The following is a 17677-nucleotide window of genomic DNA, read 5'->3' on the forward strand; positions in this document are numbered from 1 at the left end:
TTTGATGGCTCGGGCTCCTCCGATCCAGTACTTCGGTATTAATGCAACGTCGATGGCTTCCGCTAGCAGGAACACCAGTATACTATTTCTGGCACACTCTGAGTGCTGCAGATTTATTTGGGCTACCGTGATCGCTCGGTCTGTTTGCGTAAGGGGTCCATTAGTCCCCGTCAGACGGTTCATCTTCATCTCCTCCAACAGCGCTATGGCAGCGTTGACTGTATCCAGGTCGTCACCTGTTTTCACGGAGCGGAATTCTTTCGCTTTTGCGTTCTTGACTCGGAACCGCACTTTATAATCATTCTTTGGGAGCACCTTCAGGCACTCTCCAGAGAAGGCTGTCTATTCATCTGCGGTTCCTCCTTCTTGACAACCACCCAGACGTCAATGGAAATCTTATTTTTTGGAAGATGCAAGAATTGGATGAGCTTATCCTTATCCATGCGGATAACAACAAGATGTGAACGACTGGTCTTCTGGATGGTCTTGCGTCTTACGTCCTCTCAATTTGAACTTCAATGGCAAGCGCTCACTGAGCTTACTCGAGACCATCAGTCCAAATTTCCTTAAGATTTTTAGTGGTGCAATATGTGACATTTTGCCCTACGTGCATTATATGCACTGGTCCAAAATGATCCGCAGAGTGATGATGTCGTCAGTCCAGGGGGGTCCAAAACGGAAACCAGCTTACTCTCTATTGATCAAGCCTGCGATATTTATCCCCTTCTTCCATTGTCGGGGTCTGTCTGTGTCTTTCCCGGGTTGACAGGATCTTCGCTCTGCGTGGAAATCAAGATGCTCAATATTAAGGAGCAGTCCGTATCCGCATGTTACAGAGACTAGCCATTCCTGTTACGAGAGGTGGAACTTCCCCGGATGTGTTACGGTTAAAAATCGCGTTGAATTGATTCTTCCACCTCGTCATCTGCTCATCGTCGTGAGTGGAAAGTCCTTCCTTGATACGGCATCTTGTTCTGAGATCGTAGCTCTCGGTAGGTTCTGCTTTCTGTCTAAAATAGTAATAAATTTCTGTTTGTCATGCCGTTCACTGCACTGTACTTCCCGGGAATCCTCATGGTATCAGGGGTCGAGCGAATCGCGCTAGCCTTTGGTCCCTTTCGTTAATCGATCTGTTTCCATTATATCTTTGTATTAGGAATTACTAGGGAAAATTGGAATCTAATTCGTTAGCTTAGTTCACAGGAAAAAGCTCTTTATCAGCTTCAAGAAAAAAATTGAGCATCCGAAAGCTGATAAGAGAGAGGTTGGCTGGCCTGGTCCCTCTTTGTTTGAAAAACCAAATTTAGATTTTGTTTTGAATCCATGAGGACTTTATAATTGTTCCTTGGAATAATATGCCCGTAATGTACATCGCAAATAAACTCCATTTAAGGAGTCTTCAGATAACAAAAGACCCCAGTTGAGGTTCCGAAACTTTTCCGACAGGAAATACATATATTCCGTGATATATTTCAATTTTGTATGCATACCGTTGGTCGCTAAACAATAAACAAATACATTTTATGCGAAAACTTTGCAATGAATACCCACGCGCGCTTCCAACTCCAATTAGACATTATAGCGTAAGCCATGTACACTTTTCGAACAATTCATAACATTTTTAATGGAAAATCAACAAAAGTTTTCCCTTCTCGAATCGGCTTCCACTCATACTTATTCGAAAGAAAATTCTTTGCCACACTTACATCTCTATGTTCCGCCAGCTCTAATGTAAGACGGCGCACGGAAAAGCCAAGAAAAAAGTGGAAAAATGTAAAATTCAAATTGTAAACCTCAAGACTTTATACGCTTTGAATTTTCCACTTCAGCTACATTTTTCTTCAACTTCACTTGGAAAGCTTAGTCTGTAGTTTCCTTTTTCGCACAAGAGGAAAATTCTATGAGTGCACGGCAAAATCGAAAATTCAAAGTGCAAATGGGATGGAAAGTTACCGCTCTTCAGCCTTCTCACTGAGGAATCTTCGATCTACATCTTGCACAAGCATTCAGCTGAGGAATACGCCAGGATTCACCCTAGCGTCAGTCGGAAAAGCATGATAAGAGGTATTTTCTTCGAGTTATAATAAGCGGAAAAGAAAATCAATTTCCATTTGTAGGTTATTTGCACTTCTTTAATAAATTCACTTTACCGGAAATTTTATTAAATATAGATCGGTTTGCGGAGATGCTTGTTATTGGGTTGGCACGAGATGAAGGAATTCCAGACTCAATCAAGATGAATAGCGGAAGACTCTAGTAAGGCAGGTCATAATGGATGCTGTGCCAGGAGAGCTAGGCAAGAGAGAAATAATCAACCGCGGATAGATTTCCATTTCGATATTATGAGGATGGTCAATTGCTTATACAAGAGGGTTGAATAAATAAAAACTTATGGGCTTCTCCTATCACTGCGCATTATTTATGACGGTCTTCCGTTCCTTCTCTACAACTACGTTATTCTGGTTAATCTATAGCGACCGTGGATAGGGGGGTCCTCATTGGAGAGCCATAGCCACTGCTACTTCGCTTTACGTGCTTCGGAACTACGAACTCACTATCAGCCCTGACCAGCCTCGCACAGATTTTTCAAAACTTTTTTGCTGACAACTGCAGATTAATGGGATTTAGGAACGTTTTATATGCAATCAAAACTGAGGCGGATAAAAGTCAAATCCAAACATACATATCTAAAAGATACAAGCGGGACGAAGTCTTCATGGGGTTCAATACGAGCACATTCTTGACACCGAGTAAAATGTTTTCTTGAAACCACATTTTCTAAATAAACCCTTAACCTAACAGGAACCTTAGCAGCTATCTTAATCGAAGGTTAGAACTATGGAACTTAACAGTGTCTAACAGTGGAGTAAAGTTTTTAAAAACCTCAAATCCTTATTATTGAAATATTCTATAAAGGGGTGAAAAGAGAGGGGAGGGTGGGAGAAGGACTTTGGGCGTGGGAGTGGTGACCTCTGTCGAGGACTACTCTACCGTCCCTGTCGAAAAGACGGTTATCACTTTTATTGGAGAGGAGAGTTTGTGGGAATTGGTACGAGAGGAGTAATTTTTTTTGCGGATCTCAACTGCCAGATACTCGGCCACTAAGAAGTTAGGGTGTGACAGTCACTTCTCAAGGAATTTCAGACGTATCTGATCAGGAAGATATCGATGCCTGGTGTTTTGGAGGTGTCGTAGGAGGTCTGATTGGATACGTACTTCGTATTACGTATTTCGCTTCGCGAAATGAGGAAATTGGGTGGGAGCAAGATCGACGACGATCTGTTGAAGTCGCTCTGGCTGCGCCGACTTTCGGAGGGCACCCAGGCAGTCCTCGCGTGCGTTTCCGGTTTTTTGAAGGCGCTGGCAGCAGCGGCCGATAAGGTGCATGGGGTTCACGCGCGTCAAACGATAATGGCCGTTCTGCTACCTTCATACGAAGTCGAGCTGAAGCGCGAGATGGTCGCTCTTGTAGCCAGTATGGCGCAGATTAGGGCGACGCTGGACGCTTAGCATTCGGGCGGTAGGTCGCGAGCTCGCTCACAGTCTAGTGCTTGAAAAGGGCGATCGGGTAGCAGGTCGTCAGGACAACCTATGAACCGAAGCATTTGTTGGTACCATCGTAGATTCAGCGATAAAGCTATAAGATGTACTCCCCCGTATAAATTCGCGCCTACCACTAAAAACTAGGTCGGTGGGGGTCCTGGCTACGCGGTCAACCAGAACGCAGCGCCACGTCGCCTAATAATTGATGACCCTCTCAGCAGGCGCAGTTATCTTGTAGATGCTGGTGCGGAGGTTTCAGTTCTTGCCATACTTCAACACCATCGGCTATTCCCGCAACCTTTGAAATTGGCGGCTGCAAATTCCTCTCGAATTAATACCAAGGGTGGAGGCAAGTGGACGTGAGTCTTGGCTTGCGTAGGATGTTGCCGTGGCGATTCATCCTGACAGATGTCAGCTTCCCCATTTTAGACGCAGGCTTCTTGTGTCACTATGGGTTGCTGGTGGACTTGCAGAACAAATCCCTTATGAATCCCACGACCAGTCTTAATCCATCGGGCCAAATCGTATCTCAACCAAACAACAATCTTTCCGTACTTTTGGAGGACATTACTGACTCTCATGCTCGGGCACTCCTCCAAAGCCAGATCACTACTAAATGTAGTCTCTCAAAACCAGTGAAGCACAATGTGCAGCACCACATTAGCACCACATTAACCATCACAGAAGCTGGTTATTGCCTGGAAAGAATTTGGGCAACTTGTTCAACAGGGTATCTGCAGACCTTCAAACAGCTGTTGGTCTTCCCTACTACATATGGTCCGTAAGCCAAACGGCGAATGGCGCCCCTGTGGGGATTAAATACAAAGACTGTTCCAGATCGATATCTTATTCCGCTCATCCATGACTTTGCGCATCATCTAGCAAACTGCCGCATCTTTCGACCTTGGATTTAGCCAAGGCCAAATCCCTGTAGCTCCAGAAGACATTCCAATGACGGCAATATGCACACCCTTTGGACTCTTTGAGTACACGCGGATGACTTTTGGGTTATGCAACTCGGCGGAAACCTTTCAAAGCTTTATCCACTCAGTCCTGCGAAACCTTGACTTCTGTTTCGTTAGCCTGGATGACGCTCTGGTCCCTTCTTTATTAAAGTCTGAGCATTTAACCCATCTCGAGTGCATTTTCCAACGTCTTATTGAGGCCGGACAAGGTCTAGACATGGACAAATGCAAGTTTCTCCTGAATCTGGTGCGACTCCTCGGCCACTACATTACCCCTGACGGAATCCAACCCGACCTAGACAAGGCGCAAGCAATTTCAAGCTTCCCGCGTCCTAAGACATTGAAAGAGCTGCGGAGGTTCTTGAACATGTTAAACTTCTATCGTTCTTTTTTGCCCAAGACCGCCCAACACCAGTCCGTTTTGAACGTGTACTTATCTGGCCCCAAAACAAGGGACACACTAGAGATTGTGTGGTCTGAAGAGGCTATCCACCCGTTCGATAAATCTCGACAGCAACTAGCTGATGCTACACTCTTGTCATTTCCTCAACAAGATACATCGCTAGCAGTATTCGTTGAAGCCTCTGACAGCGCAGTAGGTGCTGCTCTTCACCAAAAGGTGAATCAAATGGCAACCATCGAGTTTCTCCTTTAAGTAGCTTAACTCCGCTTCACGGAACTACAGCACTTACGATCGAGAACTGCTTACCACGTACTTGAGCATCAAATACTGCCGTTTTTCCCTGGAAAGCAGGTCGTTCACAGCGTTCATGGACCACAAGTTTCTAACGTATGCTTTAAAACAAAAACCCGACAAAGCGTCCCCTCGTCAGCTTCGACATCTAAGCTTCATAAACCAGTATACATCTGACATACAACATGTGTCCGGCAAAGGCAACATAGTTGCGGATGCTCCGAAGTAAACATCCCCGCCTCAGTCGACTTTCCGGCTATAGCCAAAGCACAAGAAGATGGCGCATTACTGCAGAGCCTCAAATCAAATTCCAAATACAAATTTCGGGAGTTGTCTATCTTCGGCTCAAACCTCACTATTTTTTGTGAAGACTTGGTGAAGGGACCTCGGCCGTACATTCCGACCACCTTTCGCAAGGAAGTATTCCATGCAGTTCACGGTTTGGCGCATCTAGGCATCAGGACAACGAATCGGTTAGTTACCGGAAAATACTTCTGGTCCGCTATGAACGAGGACATCAACTCCTGGGCCAGAGAGTGTATCGCGTTCCAAAAGTATAAGGTTACCGGGCATGTAAGAAAAGAAGTGCGCTCATTCCCTCGAACGACCAAGCGGTTCCACACCATCCATCTCGATCTCATAGGCCGTTTACGAGATTCACACGGCTTCACAATCATCGACCGGTTCACGCGGTGGCCTGAAGCAATAGCTTTGGCTGACATTACAGCACAATCTTGTGGCGAAGCCCTCTGTCAAGATTGGATCCCTCGCTTTGGAGTCCCGGTAGTGATAATCACTGATGCAGTTTGAGTCCACCTTTTTCTCAGAGTTAGGCAAACTTCTGCGATTCAAACGCCATAGGACTACTGCATACCACCCGCAATCCAATGAGATGCTAGAACGTTGGCACCGCACGCTGAAATCCGTCATCATGGCCCGCGATGATCCGTCCTGGACACAGATTTTACCTATCGTCCTACTTGGCATCCGAACAGCCAGCCGGGAAGAGGGGAGCCCCACGGAGCTGGTATACGGCGAGAACCTGAGGCTCCCGAGTGACCCGGTCTTTGATAGAAGATGGAGTCTCATAGACTCAGAATTGCTGCGTCTGCTGGGAGAAAACTTAAAAAGAATCAAACCGACACCACCAACTCGTTTCGCATCCGCGGTAGTCAGCGCACCCAAAGAACTCGATAAATGTACGCATGTCCTAGTCAGGACGGATGCCATCCAAAAGCCGCTGCCACCGCCTTATCGTGTGCTCGAGCGAGGAAAGCATATTTTCCAGCTTGAGATCAGAGACCACCCAAAAACGATCTCCTTATCTAAGCTTAAACCGTTCTTTCCATCTAACACAACTGCTAACCAACGGCGCGTACGCTTTACCATTTAAATGGAGCCACATTCCGCGTTCAGTCGTTAAGACCCCAGGTTTCAGCTGGGGCGGAGTGATGTGGCGCGACAGCCTGCATTTTAATTTCCTGTGTGGAAGTGCAGCTACCGCACAACACAACGAGTCTACATTGACCCTCCTATAAATTCTGATATTCATCAAAACTGAGAGGGGGCGGCGTTCAATGAACACGTGATCAATTTGGTTGACAGTGATCCTGTTTGGAGAGGTCCACATTTGTTTGTGGATCGCTCTCCAGTTACTTCGAACAAAAATTTCGTGGGATTCTGCTGATTAATCCGCAGTCCGTTATCACTGGTATCCCTATGTAAGCTATGGGAGCCGACGTATCGTCTGAATACGGGCTCCATCCCTACGTGGCCGTTAAAATCTCCATGATGATTTCGATATCAGATTTGGGATAGGCTTCGAGAAGGTATCCTTCTCCGACTCTGCAGTCTTCTTTGTAAGGGCGTGAAGGTTAATGAGGGTTAGATTTCTAAATTTGCCTCGCAAACGTGAAGTGTCTCTGCCTCTGACTTATGTTTTCAAGGCCGATAATACCAGGTTTCATTTTTTGGCTCACATGGTTTCCGAGCACATGGTTTGCTGGATGGTCGCTATAATATATGGTGTAATAGTTCTTCCCCAAGAAACCGGTCCCTGTCCAGCGCATGTCTTGCAACGGTGTTACATCAGCCCTAAATTGGGATTGGGTATCGACTAGCTGCTCAGCATTCGGTCTATACGGGGACGCACGTTCCATGAGTAATTGCCAAAAAGCGTTGTTCCCTTTTCATTGGCGGACTCGTCGTTGAAAAATTCATTCTACCCGAGGTTCCTTCCGTGGTTTCGCAACTTCAATTTTCCCTGTAGGGTTGTCACTTCTACCCAACCCCCATCCGGGAGGACCAGTTGGTAAATTTTGTCCTGTTTTTAGGTGCGGGAGACTGGCCTTCATCCTTCTCTTCTCCGTCTGCAGTTTTTCATGAAAAAAGAACTCCCAGCGATGACCACGAGGAGGTGGAGATAGGGTTTGGTAGTAGAGCTGTTGGTGCTCGTTCAACGGTCGTTTTGCAGATTTTATGCTCCATCGTGTTTACCAATCCATGTTTCACTCTGGGGCCTATACTGCCCTTTGACAGCGAATGCAAAGAAATGCAACACGCAATGACTATACCAAAAAAAAATAGCTGCTGGAATAGTGAATTAATTGACTTTTGATGGGTTTGCCACTCACTAGGTAAGGAGATTGTTGGAAGAGACTATTGGATCCGAGAGACGTAACTGGGGACTTAAGCGTTTCGTAGCAGGACTTGGTGCCCAATAGTTGCTAAACCTCTAAGTGAGTCATAGTCTTGAAGATACTACTTTGGGGAAAGTGTTGCAAGTGAGTTTCAAGCCAGGGGATAGGGGTTTGCTAGTTGAGCAATATGATTACCGCAAATCGATATTATTCAAACCTAAAATAATAAGTATGTACAATATAACATGCAGAAATGAATAGCTAAGGAAGGGATTCACCAATAGATAACAACAGAGATAAGAATGATCAAAAAAGGATCAGTGAATCTGCAATCATGCAATCAAGGAATAATTGCAAAAAAAGCATGGGGGTCAATAATAATTTCATCTAGTTTCTTCCGGGGATTGAAACATATCGCAGGAGCCTTTAAGGTCTAAATTCACTTAATTGTCCAAGCAGCAGTTGAGTCCTGAACGGCATGAAGTGTGGACAGAAGAAGGAAACTCTGAATGAATATGTGGTACCGGAAAACCGAGTGCGTGGGTTGCTCGAATACCAGAAAGATGGGAATGTTATCTACTTCCAAGGCAGATCGATCCAATATAAATTGAGGACAGCAGGAAAGGTCGGGAAGCTGTTACGAGAGTCACGAAGTGCATTAACCGCCTAAATCGAATGAAACAAAATTGTACTCAAAATAGTTCTTACTGACAGTTTCGTTCGTGAGGGCAGGAGCAAACTCATAAGGCGTTGCCTTACCTCTGCACTGTCGAGCAACGTGACCAAAGCGGCTAAACTGAAACTGAACTGACTGAAACTGTGACTTTCTTATTATATTTTCTTTTTTATTTAACCAATTCACTTGATTTCACATAAGTTCCCGAGATATTTATTATAAACTAAATAAATTAAATTATAATAAACTAAATTCCAAGCAGTTGCATTATTTTCTGAATAATCTGTAGCTCGTTCCTTTGTACTCAACGATTGGGCCGAATCTGGCTCTTCAACCGCCCTTGTGGCCGTCCGCGCTTTTTCCGGCCGTTGGCGCGTGTGACGGTCGTGCCTAGCAATTAGCTCGTTCGTCGGGTGCGCGCATAGTTCATCCCAGACAGGATTGCGAAGCGTGTGCTTAGTATCGCTCAGCATGGCATTCCCCCCACCTGAAACCAAGCGATTTCGGCGAGGGAACCCACGATGGAGCTGCTTAGCCGCGGTCGATTGGCGGACGTCAAAACGAACGCGGCGCTCTCGTGTTCTTCCAATGTCGTCTGCCTCCTCGAAGAAAGGTTCCATCCGGCCCAAGGAGATTTTCTTGGTCTTGAGACTGACGCCCAAACTGAACAAATGCTTCCCACGCTGGCGGATCCTATAGGGTGTATAGTGGCTACAGCCATCAGTGCAGACATCGAGTTCACTATGGGTATAAACCGCTAGCTATGAATGACAAAATGGAAATTTGGTCTCTCCAAGTCCGTCTCGCTCGTCGAGGAGCAGGTCGCGGGAAGTCTTAGGTTATCCCTGGTCTGTGATGATTACGGTGCAACACCAATGCGCGGAATCCACTCCTGACAGAGAGCCTCAAACTTGATAGTGCTATTATGTCCATCATAGGTTTTGTCCTAGGCCGGAAAATATGACCTAGGTCTGCTTTCGCCGATCTCGCAGTAAATAGAGGAGAGCCGAAGATGGGGAGCTCCTTGAACCTATATTTGGAGTCCAATTGCAGGTCCTTCTGGGCCACAGCAATTGTCGAAAAATCAACTGCAGCTGGGATAATGACCTCGCAGATCCAATACAAAGCATTAGCGGCTAGGTTGTCTTTACCAGACACATGTCGAATATCCGATATGAACTGGCTTATGAAGGATAAGTGTCAAAATTGGCGATGGGACGCTTTGCCAGAGGCTTACGGTCCGTGAACAAGGGGAACGGCCTGCCTTCAAAAGTATATCGAAAGTACTCGTTCGCTGTAACTACATTGGGCCGGATTCAACTGTTTTGGGAACAAACCCAAAGTTTGCCAGCTTTGATTCACCCTCTGGTGAAGGGCAGCGTCTACTGATATGTGTGAAGCATTGGCAAACACAGCTAGGGGTGCATCCTATTGAGGGAATGAAAGTGTAGCGTCTACTAGTTTGGTGATTTCAAACGCCTTGATGGTTTTTGGGAACCACATAACCTTTCACGAATCTTTGGTCTTATGACCATACAGGCGTTAAGTAATGTGTGCGAGAGCTTCATGGGTGGTAGAAGATGCATCTTTGAGAAGATTGGTAACGTTTAGTAAAAAAAAGCAAGCAATGGCGGCTTTACGGTTTCTTACCAGGGCAGAGGCAAATCGTCAGACGCTGCCTCACCTCTGCCCTGGGAGCAGCGTGACCGTAGCGGCTCGCAGATGTTAAGTGCTCCTTTATATAATTCGTAGAACAGGTAGAACGTTTAGTGTTGATGTGGTGCTGAACATCATGCTTAACTAACTGAGAAATACTACATTCGGTAGTAACGTTGTAAAGCTACGTCCTCAAAAATGGTAGAAAGAGTTTTGTCCCTCGAGCAGGTCTGTCGTTCTGGCTGTTCTGAGTCGAACCAACTACTCAATTTTTGTTTGAGCATCGAGTAGTCCTGAGGACTTCGCTTATTTTGAACAGCGAGTTACTCCCTCCATCTAAAGCCCGGACCACTCTTTTCCGGTGCATACCCAAATTTTCGAAAAAGTGTTCCTGACACTTTCGTTTGTCAAGGCAGACGCAAACTCATTCGAGGCTACTTGTCCTCTGTACTACCGCGATTCTAGGATATACGTAAAGTTTTGGCACCTTGAGATTTCTTCAATGAGGTCAAGATGAAAAGGGAGAACACATTCAGTCTTTATGCTTCCAGCTATATTATTTAAGGGGATGAACTCGTATTGGAGCGGCAGAAAGATCTAACCATCCTTGACTAAGTATACATTGCAAAAAGAAGGTGAAAAGCTGGAACTCTTCAACTCTGCTAAATAACGAGCATATTGTTCAACATACTTTATTTACTTGGATAATTCAAAATCAATTACTCATAGTTCGCTGAGTTCAAGCAGTTTTCCAAACTTCGAAGACTCTCACCAGCCGGCAGTCAACTCACTTATGGCTCAATTTTCTCGATTCCGTGGATCAATTAAAAAAAAATTAAATTTTCCGCCCGACGAACTTTGCACTGCCTCAATCCCGAAATGCCATCCAGTGCGACAAAATTATTTTCTCATCAATTATAATGCGCCACGTCATTATTATCTCCTGGAAAGTTTCAGCTAAAGTTCCTTCTCAATTTTCACTACTTGGACGGGAGGTTTTCCCAGCGCCGGTGGTGGCATTTTTCAGGTATTTCTCAAACTTAGACAATGCATAATTGCGGCGAGCACTTAGTCAACTTTTATATCTTCTTCGATAATCTTCAAATCCCGGAGAAAAATTAGTTTAGATTGTGGGAACTTTTCCTTAAATTGTCTTACAAGCATATGCCTTACAAGGGAAAAAATAAAGTCACTGTGAAAGTAGATTTTAGTTTAGACGGACGCTGGGCAAGGCAACCATGAAACGTGCGGGAAGATGGGGAAATCAAAACTTTTACTTGCAGAGTTTCACTTTATGGAAGTCTTCAGTTGGGAAATTTACTGAGTGAACTTAAAAATTCTTCCGGAAACGAGAAAGTTTCCTCTTCATACGATCAATATTCAAAAGCTATTAGTTCTTCAATAGTGTTGCCATTGCGATGTTTTGAGTCCGTACTATGTCGAGCACTTACAGATGGGATGTATTTAATCGTCTCGAGGAAAGTTCTCGATCGAAGGAAAGCAATATTTTAATGGGAAAGCGACTTTGATAATGGAATTGATATTCTTCGGAAAATAAACACTCGCCGTAGTTTTTGACTTGGAAGTGGATATAGTTGTACAAGTGCTCAAGCTGCAAGAAGTTTGGGAGAACTTCCGTGCACATAGTGTGTTACAAATTACTGGATTCATAGAAAAGAAGGTTTAAGTTTAGTAGAATTGATAGCTTTTCCATGATATACTCTAAATTTTATCATTTGACGCTGGTTGTCATATAGATTTAGACAGAAATGTTAATATGAAGCTAATTATATAGTGGACCGCAGTATACTCTAATGCAGAATATCGCTCTCTGGGGGTGAAGCTATCTCTCTCTTGGATTGATATGTTACTCCCCAGAAGCCAAGCCTCTGGTTTGCTAGGATTGTCATTGGGAGCGGGAAGGTGATGGTCCCCAATATGGTAGACGGTCTAAACTTGGCAGTTGGAAGACACCTTCCTAAATCCAGGGCGTTATGCGAACCATGCTAGTCACTTTTGAATTAAAAACATAAACAAGTCGGGAAACCAGATGCTAGACGCTTCAGGTATGAAAGGTTTTGTGACGCAGCAGGGTTAACAATATTCGAAATTTATTTTGAATGTTATTAATGCGACAGACAGATGCCACCACCGGTGCTCTCCGTGGCGTATTCGAACTCGCCACGAGAGGGGAAATCTAACAGTAGAAAAATCAGTTTTCGCAAAGCAACCGGTCTTCAAAAAATTAATGAGTTGCCAAACGTCGATCGTACTGGGTCGCCTTCATTTACGTGTCATACAGTTGACTTATAACCAACCTTATCATCTTCAGAAAAGAGAAATATAATTCGAAATACAAAAACAAAATTTCAGTTGTCATTCATTAGAGGCAAATTCGCGCAGAGCTGAAAATCCTTAAAATCAAACTAATTTCGTAGCGAGTATTAGTCAGAAATATAATAATTCAAAGAACACAAAACTCCTAAAGTTTTGTATTTATTTATTTATTTATTTATTTATATGAAGACATTTGAGTGTCCATTTGCCCCATTAGTACGTAGCACTTAATATATGTATACATTATGTGAGAGTGTCCACTTTTAAGTGTTATTGACATTCATAGTTTTGAATTCACAGATAGACAGCTTCTTGATTTTTTTCAGATATTTCGGTTAGGTAGTTTCTGAGAATGGGTCCGTTCACTTCACTTTTGACTCCTCTTAAATTCGACGTAAAAGAATGTAACTCACTGTATGGGTGAGCGTTCACAGTTCCCACTTTTCCCACCCAATCACTATAACCGTCTCTGAGAAAAATGCCAAAAATGTTCCTTAAGAAGACTCAGGCCAAAAATGTTCCTTAAGAAGACTCAGGACATACATAAGTTTTGAACAGCAAAACCAAGGAAAAGAGAAGCAGCCGAGATAGACCGACAAGGGCAGAAAGCTTCAAGAATGAAGCCCAAGGCCGAACAAATCATTGGTAGGTGAGGGCGAAGGTAAGCATTAGCTATGTCATTGCGATGAATGGTATCCAACTGGCTCTTCTCTTCAAATCAATTCAGGGAGCAAATATTCACTCGTAAGGTGCAAGAAATCATGAACGTTCATGTTGTCATGTAGATATGTATGGGATGAAGTGCCGAGTTCGTTTTCACCAACATACGCTTTCGACCAGGTCTTACACTGGTGCACTGAACATGGTGGAATGGCTGCTCTCTTCCCGCTTCGTAATTTGAGGACTGTGGTTCTTCCCCAGATTGCCAGGCGGAAAGATAGTAGAACCGCCGATATAGTTAAGAAGTCTAAGGAAACATATAGGGATGCTTATTTTCGGTCCCTGAAAAATAACATGGACCGGAATTGCCTGTAAGTGAAGACGTCAAAAAATTCGTTATTAATGCATAAGAAGCCAACTGCCAGGGGACATACCCAGCACCCTAGTCAGAATAAGGGGTCAGAAAACTCTTCAGCCGACGAAACAAATTGGGTACTCACCGAATTACCAAAATGCACCGATGAAGGGACTGAACAGCGCAGAAGTATCTAGGCTATGCAAGCCTATAACCGAGAACAGGCCAACATCGTCTGTCCATCGAAAAAACGAACGTTTATTGAGGACGTAGAAGACAGAGCACATCTGCTTTTATAAACTCATTTCCCGGGATTATATTCTACGACGGAAGACAACAACATTTTGTACAAGAGGACAGAGGACAGAAGAGGAAAAAAGCGAAATTTAAAAATAGCAAAAGATAATTAAAGCTTGTTTTTTTTAAGGTTTTATTTGCAAAACATCGGTTCAAACTGTGAACGTCCAGACATGCAGTGAGTAATATCCTTCTACGTTGAGATTAAGGGGGGTCCTCATACATGCAAAAGAGGGTGAATATTCTTTTTCACCGAATATAGTCATGTTGGGTATCAAATGGAAGGCCTTGATTAGTATTTTTCGAAGCCGATCTTAGTTTTAAAATTGGTTAGAAAGGCGGGGAGTGGGATGGGAGGGAAGCAATGGTTTCTTTAACGGACGGAATACTCAGAAATTACCCAGCCAAAAAATTTGAAAAAAATCATGAAGCTGCCTTTATATGGTGTCCAAATTGAGTAAAAACCCCCCTTAAATTTATCCTTGAGTTATAAAATATGGAGCATGTTATCCCCAAGTTTGATAAAAATCATACTACTATTAACATTATTAAGTTACAGTAGCTCAAAATTGATTTTACCGTGTAAATTTACTCCAACTAAATATCAACATCACACTAAAGTGAGCAGTCTGACATGCTAAATGCATGTACATAACGTGCTACGTACAAATGGGTTAGTTTTGCACTCAAATATACTCACAGAAGAAGCAAACAAAACCTTTCATGCCTGAAGCGCCGAGCTTCCGATTTCTCGACTTGTTTATTCGCTAGTGATAGGAGGGAACCCGGCAACAAGTATCAAATGCCATTGCATACCAAACAGAGATTCTAAAGTCTGCTAATCGGCGGGAAACTAATTTCGTAAGAGAGTTGCGGAGAAATCAGTGCGGCTTTTGCCTTGTTTACCACCACGCTAATTGCGTCCGTCCACCGTAGAGCGGGCACGCCGGAAACCAAACTGGCGTTCTGACAAACCATTGCTGGCTTCGACGATGAGTAGGAGTCTGTTGTAGAGGACTCTCTCCATTATCTTCCCCATTGTATCCTGGAAGCGCATAGGACGATAAGAAGCTGAGTTTCCAGGTGGCTTGCCAGGTTTAGAAAGCAACACCAACTTTTAGGCACGCCTCGAAGATATTGGCGAAAAGGTCGGTCGGTTTCAAAGTTCAGTTGGGGATACCCTCCAGACCTGGGGCCTTGTTGTCATCAATCCTACCACATATTTCTCCGCAGCTGCTCCACAATTACTGGGGGTATTATGTCCTCATTTAGCTGGACAACTATTTGCCTTCCCCTATTTTCTTGGTGAGGGAACAGAGTGATAACAATCCGTTTCAGGAGGGGCGGACAGGTCGCCTGGGGTGATCTCCGCAGTCTTTTCAGGCCTCGCCTCAAGGGTTATTGTCGGCATAATCACACAGCTACTTGAAGCAGTTCTTTTTGCTCTCCGAATGGCTTCTTTTAGGTGGCTACGCAGTTAACTCTGTGCCTCTGAGTTTCTGAGTTTTTGACAAAGCCTCCTTGCCCAAAAACATGCGGTTGGCAAACTTGCGATTTCGTTGTTCCATCAGTAGTTGAGTTGTCTACTGGGGAGCAATCGCCTTCTAGACATAGTAACATTGCATGCTCCCTCACCCATCGGGTGATTTGGGTGCTGATGCTGCCTGCAATGTGCCTATGGTCCACCCCCTCCTCCCCTTTGCACAATAGGCAATTTGGGTCTGCTCCACAGTCATTGCTGATGCGGCCCTCTGCTCCACATCTCCGGCATAGCTTCGACCCGTCATCGGCACTGGAACATGCCTTCGCGATATGCCAAGGCATCTAAAATACCGCTTCAGCAACACCTGCTCTCTGAGGCGAGACATAACCCAGCCTCCTTTAACCCTCCCTGCTGCCAACAGTTTGAGTGCTGCCCCCAAAGAATCTAATGCATCCTTGAAAAATAGTAAGAATCTCTCTAAAAAAACAAAAGCTTGTCTTCTGCGGAACCATAGACAATTGTGACAATGAGCATGCCCTAGTACAAGGCTTTATTTGGTTTCTAGTCCCTGGCAGCATGTTGCTAAAGGATAACATGCCTGCAACATGCCTTGAGAGTCTAAGAGAAAATGTCTCTCTTTACAATTACTTTGGTTAAAATTTCTCTCTTAGTTTGCTGCTTTTCAGATACATTCATGCGCGCTTTCAGGTGTATCTATATAATCGTTCGTAAACATTTCCCCGAAGTGCTCCCCGAGGAACTGAAATGAGGACCTAGTTTTGGAAACGAGTATTTCAGGTCATGTAGTCCATTGGAGATTTGATTGGAGTAAGGGTTCGTTCTAAGAGACAGGTTGAATTGCATCTTAAGATAGATAACACATGTAGAAGGTCATACGTGAGGATTAGATGACTGATTTTGGTTCTTCAGAATTGTTTTTAATGGATTTGTATATAAAATACTCTTTGGGGAGAAGACTACGCTAGTAATCAATATTCAGATTTGAAACAAATAAATATTGATGACTTCAAAAGATACATGTATGATATGAGGTAAACTAGTTGCATTGCATATAATGTAGAGAACTTGGACAAATATTGCAATTGATGTTGCTTCAGGCTATTTTGGAGAAGATTAATTTCGATTTGTGATATGATTTCCCAAATGGACTTTGGAGGCCATATGAATGACCAGATGAGGATGTCCCGGAAAGCCATATCTTAACACAAACATACGCCAGCAAGACTATGCTTATAAAGTTGTTATCAACAAGGTACATAGGGAAAAGTTATCTCAGATAACCTGCCACAACTCTTTCAGTTGCAAAAGGAGGATAAATTGTAGACCCGGGTCCAATGGCATACCTTCCCAAACTTCTAGTCACAGAGGACGCACTGCTGGGAATCTACTGATAAATTGAGGCCAGTGAAACTCCAGCATGAGACGCAAGCAAATATGCAGGACAATAGGTTGAGTCACTGTGTCGGAAATGATATAGATTCCAACCATATCTAGTACAACCTCTTAAAAGCTTCATCACTGGTAATAGCACTCCGAAACTTTGCATTAGACAGCATACGATATTTGCACCAGCTCAACGCTCCTGAATTTGGCTAGCTGAGGTAGATAAGTATAAACGGCTGTCCCAAGGAGGCCAATTAACATTATGGTGCGTAAAAACTCCTTAGATCGTGGTTGCTTTGGTAACGGTAAGAGTTCAGGTTGCTCAGATCTTCATATCCAACGCATAGCATCTACAAAGGATAGCAACTGGAGATATCTTTGAGGCCTCCAATGAATCCTTTAGCTAGCTTTAACTAGAACTTAAGAGTGAGGATTTCCCCTCTGTAACTTCAACAACTCTTCGTGTTCGTAAGCCGTCGTAATCCTGTCTGCATTTGCACCCTTATCGGCTAAAATCACTTGCGACCGGGTCTCGTTATATGAGGGCTAAGTCCTTCTCAACTTGCGCAAGTTGCAAGCCCTCGCCATTTGGAGCCAATATCTGTTAACTAGTGTGCCAGTGGATGTCAGAAGCGAAGCCCTACCAGGCCAGTCTGTCGGTTCGATCATCCCCCGGTATGTTTCCATGACCCAGACCCCAGCAGAGGGTGGCTTTGAGAGTGTCGCCTAGTCTATTCAGCGCGTCCCTCCATTGCTCCATCAGCCCGGAGAATGCCACCACCATTTACAAAGCTTCAATGGCCGGCGGACTGGAGACTCCAGTAATCAGCCACTATCGCCTGTACCTCCGCTTGAAATATACTATCCAAACCTGGAAGGCGGTACGACTCAGCTACACTAGGTGTATCCAAAAAATACTCCGTAGCGATTCTAAAGACCATATTTGATTGGTTGATATAGATTAATGT

This window comes from Hermetia illucens, chromosome 1 (genome assembly GCF_905115235.1).
Source record: "Hermetia illucens chromosome 1, iHerIll2.2.curated.20191125, whole genome shotgun sequence".
Lineage (NCBI taxonomy): Eukaryota > Metazoa > Arthropoda > Insecta > Diptera > Stratiomyidae > Hermetia > Hermetia illucens.